Source organism: Trachemys scripta, chromosome 4, assembly GCF_013100865.1.
Source record: "Trachemys scripta elegans isolate TJP31775 chromosome 4, CAS_Tse_1.0, whole genome shotgun sequence".
Lineage (NCBI taxonomy): Eukaryota > Metazoa > Chordata > Testudines > Emydidae > Trachemys > Trachemys scripta.
Genome location: NC_048301.1, coordinates 121,091,899 through 121,100,350, shown reverse-complemented (window position 1 = coordinate 121,100,350; position 8,452 = coordinate 121,091,899).

Below are 8,452 nucleotides of genomic sequence, written 5' to 3'. Positions count from 1 at the left end.
TGTGGGGTCGGCAGGCTCCCTACCTGCCTTTGCGTGGCTCCCCACAAGCGACGACCTGTCCTGGCTGCTCCTAGGCGGAGGCGCAGCAGGCGGCTCTGCACTGCCCCCGTCCTGCCCCGAGTGTTGGCTCCGCAGCTGCCATTGGCCGGCTCCAGTGAAATGGATGAGATCCCCATGCCGTGGGGTGAAGGAAGTTTCTATTTATCCTAGCCAGATTTCTGGAAGCCACCATGCCCAGCCTTCTTCTTGAAGCAGTGGTAATCTTGGAGGGATAACACATCTTTCGTCTTTCTCCCTCTCCCTTGTCCCAGGTGCTGCAGACGCTGGAAGTTCTCAGTTCTGAGTGGCTGTCCTTCCAGCAGTGCATCCCAGAGAGTGATGTCATGCTAAAGAAACACAAGGAGAAATTCAAGACGGGCCTGATCCATTCTGCGGATGACTTCAAGAAAAAGGCCCAGGTCCTTCTGCAGGATTTTTGCACCAAAGGTGAGTGGTGGTGCCACGCCTAGAACAGAACAGAGACCTCAATGAACCCAAAAATTGTTCATGCTAGAAACACCATATTTGGCCTGTTTTCTAGATCTCAGTGAGACCTAAAGAACAAGCCAGGTTTGAAGAAACTGGTTCAGTAGATTGAGATATTTACAGTTAGTGAGTTTGAATCTAATGCCCCTCCCTATAGTACATCCCTAATTTTTCCAGTCCTCTTGTAAATCACTGTACCACCCTCCCTCACTGAACAACCCTTCAGTAAACTGAGCGCTGCTGAACTTTCACCATGCTCTGTAGAGTTGGGAATAAAATCCAGGAATTCTGCCTCCCAGCCCCATCTGTTCAAACCCTCTAGACCCCACTTTTGTTCCAGAGCAGGAAATAGAATTCAGGAGTCCTACTCCCTAGCCCTATCTGTTCTAATCACCAGACTGCCCTCCCCGCCCATAGATGGGGATAGAATCAGGGATGTTTTACCCCCATCCTCTGCTCCAACCCACTAGACCCTACTAACTTCCCAGAGCTGGGAATAGAACCCAGGCATCCTGCCTTCCAGCTCTATCTGCTCTAACCACTAGACCCCACTTCCCTCCCAGAGCCAGGGCTGGAACCCAGGAGTCCTGGCTCCCACGTCCATGCTCTAATCACTTCATCGTTCAGCCTCCCTCGACCTCTCCAAGCACAAGAAAAGGGTTCCTGTCTGATAGCCCAGTTATCCAGAAGTGGTGCAGCATGGGCAGAAGCCGCTGAGCACTTTGTTGCATAGATCCATTCACCGGTGCTGTGAGCTGCGAGACGGCCTGGAGCAGATCGCAGCGATGCGGCAGCTGCTGGCCACCATGAAGGATGAGGAGAGCACCCTGCTCTCCAAAATCGAACAGCCTGCTTCCAAAGACCTACAGAAGCTCGAGAAGGAAGGAACCCCTCCGTGGCATGGCAGGCTCCAAGGCTCGAGCTCCGCTCTCCTCCTTGGGGGTCAGTAATGAGGCTCAGTTGGGGGTAGGTTGGAGGGATCATGCTTGCGCTGCTGCTTCCTGAGAGCAAATCCACATTCAGCCCCCAGGCTCTTAGTGTGCAGGATGTGAGTCATGCCAGCAGAACAGTTAAGGCACCCAGAGTTACAGGGCAGGTGGTGGTACAACCCCTCACTGGTCTGGATTGCATCCCAGAATGTGATAACTGCTATGTCATACTGCACAGCCATGATGGCTGTTAGGATATAGATATTCAGGCCTGTCTGCAAAGGCCTATACTTTAAGAATGTAGGGGTATTCTTATCACTTAGCTAGTTATAGAGGTATAAAAGAAAGAATCAAAATCACTGTCTGCCAGTGTAAGGGCCTTCTCTCACTGTGACAGTCTGAGGGCTGGTCCACACTAACCCCCCGTTCGAACTAAGATACGCAACTTCAGCTATGTGAATAACATAGCTGAAGTCGAAGTATCTTCGTTCGAACTACAAGGTACTTACCGCGGGTCCACACGCAGCAGGCAGGCTCCCCCGTCGACTCCGCGTACTCCTCTCGCAGGTGTCGACAGCGAGCACTTCCGGGATCGATTTATCGTGTCTAGACAAGACGTGATAAATCGATCCCAGAACTCGGAGGTAAGTATAGACGTACCCTTAGGCCTGGTTCTTAGGCTAAGCAGCAGAGACAGTCATAAACTGGGAAGCGAACGGTCACATCCTCACATTCCAAACCAGTCACATTGAAATAAGGCCATCTGGGGCTGTTAGGAAGGTGATCCGATCTACCACCTCCAGAGAAAGGGAAGAGCCTAGAAGATGTAAAAGGAAACTTAGTGTGATAGCATCCTGTCTGGCAAGAACTCACTTATCAATAGCTGGGATGTGAAATCCTCATTTCTGTATTGTTCTATCACTGTAGTCTCCACTTCCCTATTGTTTGTCTGTGTAATCTCTGTCTGGTTCTGTGATTGTTTCTGTCTGCTGTATAATTAATTTTGTTGGGTGTAAACCAATTAAGGTGGTGGGATATAATTGGTTAAATAATTATGTTACAATGTGTTAGGATTGGTTAGTTAAATTTCAGTAAAATGATTGGTTAAGGTATAGCTAAGCAGAACTCACATTTTACTATATAGTCTGCAGTCATCAGGAAGTAAGGTGGGGAATGGGAACAGGGAATGGGGGTAGGGGAACTGGAATCATGTTTTGCTAAGGGTGGGGAATGGGAACAGGGACACAGGCAAGGGTCTGTGGTGTCACAGCTGGGAAGGGGGACACTGAGGAAGGAAACTGGAATCATGCTTGCTGGAAGTTCACCCCAATAAACATCGAATTGTTTGCACCTTTGGACTTTGAGTATTTTTGCTCTCTGTTCATGCGAGAAGGACCAGGGAAGTGAGCGGGTGAAGGAATAAGCCCTCTAACAATGGCAACTGAATGAATGGAAACCTGTTTGCTGGAAGACCCAGAGAACACTCAAATGTTTGGGGCATGCAGTCCCACATGTCTCCACCCAACAAGACTTCATTAATGTATGGAAATCTCATATTACTATATGACAATGCCATGCTTTTGCTCTGAGAAGTGTTTGGAAACAGTGGGACATTTTCAGAGAGGTTCTCAAGTATCCCAGAACACAGAGGCACACACATGTGCACACAGACAGCAGCAGAGTTTATGCATGTGGTGCTGGGTCGGTGCTGGCCATAGGGATGGGACTGACTATTGCAAGATCATTGGGGGAAGCTTAAGAAGGGGCAACAAAGAAAAGGAACCCTCAAGGGGTTGACATTGCATCATGGGTGTTGGATCATTGACTGTGAGAACTGGACTGGATAAAATCCTGACTGCACTTGAGTCAATGGTTAAGCTCCCAGTAACTTTTCAGTCGCTATTTCACCCCTTCTGTTCACTGACAAATATTGTAGGTCCGCATCTCAACCTGGGTGCTTTTGACAATCCTGCAAGATCACCCAGCACAGCAACCCATGTCCTGACCTGCCCATTTAGCCAGCTCACCACAGGTCTTGGATAGACTTTAAGCTTGAATAGCAGACCTCTTGCATGGGGAGAGCCCCCCAAAATACTCTTTAACCACTCAAACTGCCAGCTCCTCCCATGTAAGTATTTTAAAAATTGTGCCCACAACCCAGCCTCCCCCACTGATCAGTAGAGTGACAATTCTGCTTACACATCATGCCTTTGCAAAGCACTTTGAGATCATCAGATGGATGGTGCCAGATACAATAATTATTGTAACTCAATTGTCCCATGTTTAAAGTGGCATTTACCTTACTAAAGTCAACAGCCATGTGACTAAATAAAAAGGAAGAACACAACCAGCCGGGAGCAGTAGAAATATGCACAGAAGGGCCAGTTCTATAGCCTCTAGAGGCCACACAATGGCCTCTTCTGTCTCTGGAATTGATGAACCCTTAGCTGACGTTGATGAACATAAATGAGTTGAAGTCACTGGAGCTATGACAATTTACATCTTCTGAGACTCTAAGCAGACCAGTTCGCCTCTGTTTCACTATGTAGCTCCAGCTGGATAGCATCTGGATGGGTGAAGCGTTTGGAAATGAGATAAAGAGCCAAGGGTAGGGTCCAGTCTCCTCCTTAGGTGTGATCCCTTTAGAGCAGGGGTCAGGAGCACCCCCAGCTTTTCTGCCGTCCTAGGAGGCAGAAGGTTCCGCCCCGAAATGCTGCCCCCCACAGAGGCGGCGGAAGGTCCCACTGCCGAAATACCGCCGTGGTCAGCGCCCCCCAAATTGTAGCGCCCTGGGCAACTGCCTAATGGGTTATGCCGGCCCTGGCAGGGGTGGGGCACAATCTGCAGAGGAAGCAGCAATCTGCGTGAAGTTCAGTTGTGCTGTACCTGTTCCGGACAATAAAGAGGGAATTTCAATGTCCACCTTTCCCTAGTCTTTAATCACATTCTGTGGAAGAGATAACATATTTTCATGGCTGCTTCTGCCATGAAACATCTGGGATTTAGAGCTTGGAGAGCCTGGGGGAAACAGGGCTCCGAATGATCCTATGTGGCACATGAACATTGCAAACGTCATCGTTTTCTTTCAGCTGGGAATCTAAGTTGAATAAATACTGTCTCCCTGATCAGCCAGGCTCAGACAGCACAAGTGTTTGTGGGCACAGCCAGATATGGGATGCGCAGTTACACGCTGCTGCTAGCTAGAGGTGGCAGACCAGGAGCAAAGCGCAATCATTCATACATGACATCCAAGTGGGAAATAGCTTCAAGAAGAGACGGACCAGAGCAGCAGAGATTGGTTCTGGATCTTAACTATTAGGAAGCTCAGGATGTGTGGGCGAAATTTAGAATCTGAGCTTTAGTTTGGTCTTCTACAGAGTCCGGGTCCAGGCACAAAGTTCAGGATGGCTCAGAACTAGGGGTTGTCTCTGGACCCTGGCTTCTTTCAAGCAGATGTTTTCACAAGGTAGAGTGCAGAGGTAGGGGCAAGACAGCTGCTTTTGGATTTCTGAGAGGACATGAGGGGATTAGAAATGATTAAATTCACTAATAACTAGACTGGTCACTTTTTTGGATCCAACAGTTTTCCATAGAAAAATGTAGCTTTCTTAACTGAAGCATTTCAGTGGAACAAATCAATTTGCTCTGAAAAAATGGTAATGAAGAATTTAGCCTTTTTCATTTTATTTTGATGTCAAACATTTTCTCTAGGTAGGGTAAAACATTTTGACTTTATTATTTTTATTTATTTTATTTCAACTTTCATATCATATTTAATATTGTCTTTCATTTATATCGCATGATAACATGTCAACATTATCAAAATGAAATATTTTTTACATTATCTAACAAAGTTTTGAGATTTCTGAATATTATTTTTTGGAGGGGGGATATTCTTTGTGATGTTTCAACCTTTGATTCTGATTCGGAATGAAAGCAAATTTCCATGTGTTGGAATTTACCAAGGAAATTCTGCAATCACATCAGCTCTATTGATAATCCAGAAAGCAAAGACAAGACAAAATGTAATATAAACAGCTACCCGGGTGATTTTACTCACTACATGGTGACTTTAACCCATTAGTTGCATTCCCCCTAATGACTCCATTAGGAGTCACACTCACTATGTCTGGCATATGCTGTTGCAGACAACTCAAACAAGTGAGTACAGAAGAGGAACCTGTTTTTTGCAAATGAGCCAAAAAAGAACCTCTTCCCTTAATCCTCCTGGACAAAGCTGATAGGCTCCCAGATGAGTTCATAGTGCAGTGTCTATTTATGCAGAGCTACTGGTAGCATCTTTGGGGAGGTATAACTACGGAGGAGAGCTATTTAGTAACAAAGCACATAATACAGTGATCTGGAGTGAAGGTGCTAGAAAATAGACTGCATGTGTGACTGCAGAATGGAATTACCTTTAAAGGAGTTAATGCTATTCTTAACAGCATGAAGAGTGAAATCTAATGTCAATAGCAAGATCATTCCTGCAGTATAGCCTGAATATGGCCACATATAGCAGCATACTGCATATAATTGTGGCTCTCCAGGCACCCAGATAGGAAATTGAGCAGCTATGGAAGGTGCCGATAAGGCTAACACCACAATCCATGAATTTGAGCAGAAGATGTCTTAAGGAGAGCCTGAGAGCGCTATGTTTATAGGGTCAGCTCCTCATAGGGTAAACAGGTCCAGTTCCCTTGGCAATCCCACCTGCTGCAGATCTGGGTCATGTAATCTGGTCAGAGAAGGATTGGGGGACATGATCACAGTCTACAAACCCCTTTCTCTGCAATGAAGGGATGAGACGATAGGCAGGGACTTTAGGGGATGAGGTGCTACTGGTATAAATTATTGGGCAACAACAGAGACTCCCTCAGGAGGCACTACAACTGCTGAGACGCTGGAGCAGATTAAAACTGTTCGCAGGGTGATGAAAGGGAGGACTTTTCTGAGAGGAGTGGTCAGGTTGGGTAAAATCAGAAGATGGTCTTGCCCTCATGGGCGCAGATTGTCTTGACTCCTCACATCTCTGTTCTCTAATCCAAAGGAAGGGATGAAATGTGAGTCACAGTCACTGAACTAGCTGAAACCTCCATCTGGAGCCAGACAGTTTCCAGGAGAGATAGGAGGTTTGGGGGAGGGGGGGTTTTCTAATATAGAAAAATGTAAAGTGTAACCAAACTGACATATCTTGGGGGAGTAAGGTTAGTTGATTGGTTACTTTATTTATTTGTCCTTAATTCCTGTCTGTTCAGTGTATAAACTAATGCAGATTTTGTACTTACATACAGTGTAGAAACAGCTGAGCTCAACCTTTTATGTAACATGAATAGTGTGTGTCTGAGATCATCTTTCTTTGGTGGCTAGCTGACACAGGATAACAGCCTACTATAGCTACCAGGTACTAGAGTTGTGCCTTTAGCTTAGCTGCAAGACCTCTTGACTGTTTGGGCTTGAAAGTCCCAGGTTTCATCCATCTGTTCTATCCAATTGCAGAGAAGCCCAGCTGGTCATTCTGTTTTGTTGCTTGAGCATCTTACTTGTTTGCTATCCAGCAGTCACACAGGAATACCTTCAAAACTTCACATAGACCTTGGTAAGTGATGATAGATTCTCTGGAGAATGCAAACTGCCTCTGTAAGAGGGAGTTGAATGACACTTTTTCTTTTGATGAAACAAAGTAATTTTTGTCAAAAATGCCTTTTTGACTAAAATGAACGTATTCATGAAAAAATCTGGTTGAGAAGAAATGTTTAGCTTTTTAATTGGGGGTTGGGGGGGGGAGGGGTTTGAAACATTTCCTGTTTTTGAAAACTGGTATTTTTTAACCAAAAAACATACTGCTGTTTTTCTACTAACAAATAAAATAAAATGTACATTAAAAAATTTCCTGAGACACGTAATTGGCATCTTTTTAACCAGCTCTAATAATAAATCCTTTTGTGGTGACTTTGAGCTATTTAATTATCCATAATCTCATTGTTGTTTGTGATATTTATTTGTTTCATCGATATCCGACTTCACTTTTAGCCCCCTAATCCCCTTCTTACCTTTTAAATTGTACTTTAGAATCTACACTGCTATGTGCCCACAGCTGCACTTACAACTGGTTAACAGGGAAATTGGTGAAATCAGGGAGATGAATGTTGCTGACCATAAATGCTAGCCAGCTATAGAAAAAAGACTTGAACTAGTTGCCAATGGTATAATTTTGCATTTCCCTGAAGAATGAGATACTGCCAAATATTTTTTCATTTATTTAAAAAACATTCCAGGATGTTAGGGTGGTGGTGACTGTTACTAATATAATTAACTATATAACATTAATATATTTAAACCAGGTCTGCTATAACAATAATAGACGCAGTTTTAGTATATTAATGTCATAGCCAATAATATTAACAATAATATTATTCGATAGAACATTAATACATTAAAATCAACATAGATGTATTATTATTTATCACAGTTGCAACCAAAAGCCCCAATACCCTGTTGTGTTAGGCAGTGTACAAACACTCGGCAAGAGGCGAACATTTTAATTCAAATAATAAGAGGCAGAAATTGAAGGGAAGAGAAGGGTAAAGGGATAAATTCATGCAGTAACATCACTAACTGTTGTAGCTTGATTGGTCTGATTCATTTACATGGATGGAGGGGGGATAGGGAGAGAGAGAGATGCTGAGTCCTTGTCTACTCACAGATTTTGTACCAATTTAATTATTTTCAAAAGAGCAGTAGGAAGTTATGAACACAAGTCCCCTTGAAAGATAGTGGGATTTGGGCTCCTAACTCATTCAGGTGCTTTTGAGAACGGCCTTGTGTGGAAATACTTATGGTACTTAATTGTTAAGCTCAGTAGAAAGTGTTGGATAGATCAGGCATTTAATAATTAAATGACCTATTCATAGTTCTCATTGTCTCTAAAACATGAGACTACAGTAATATAAACAAGACAATGATAAGAAAGTGCGAAACTTTATTAAATTCAAAAGGTT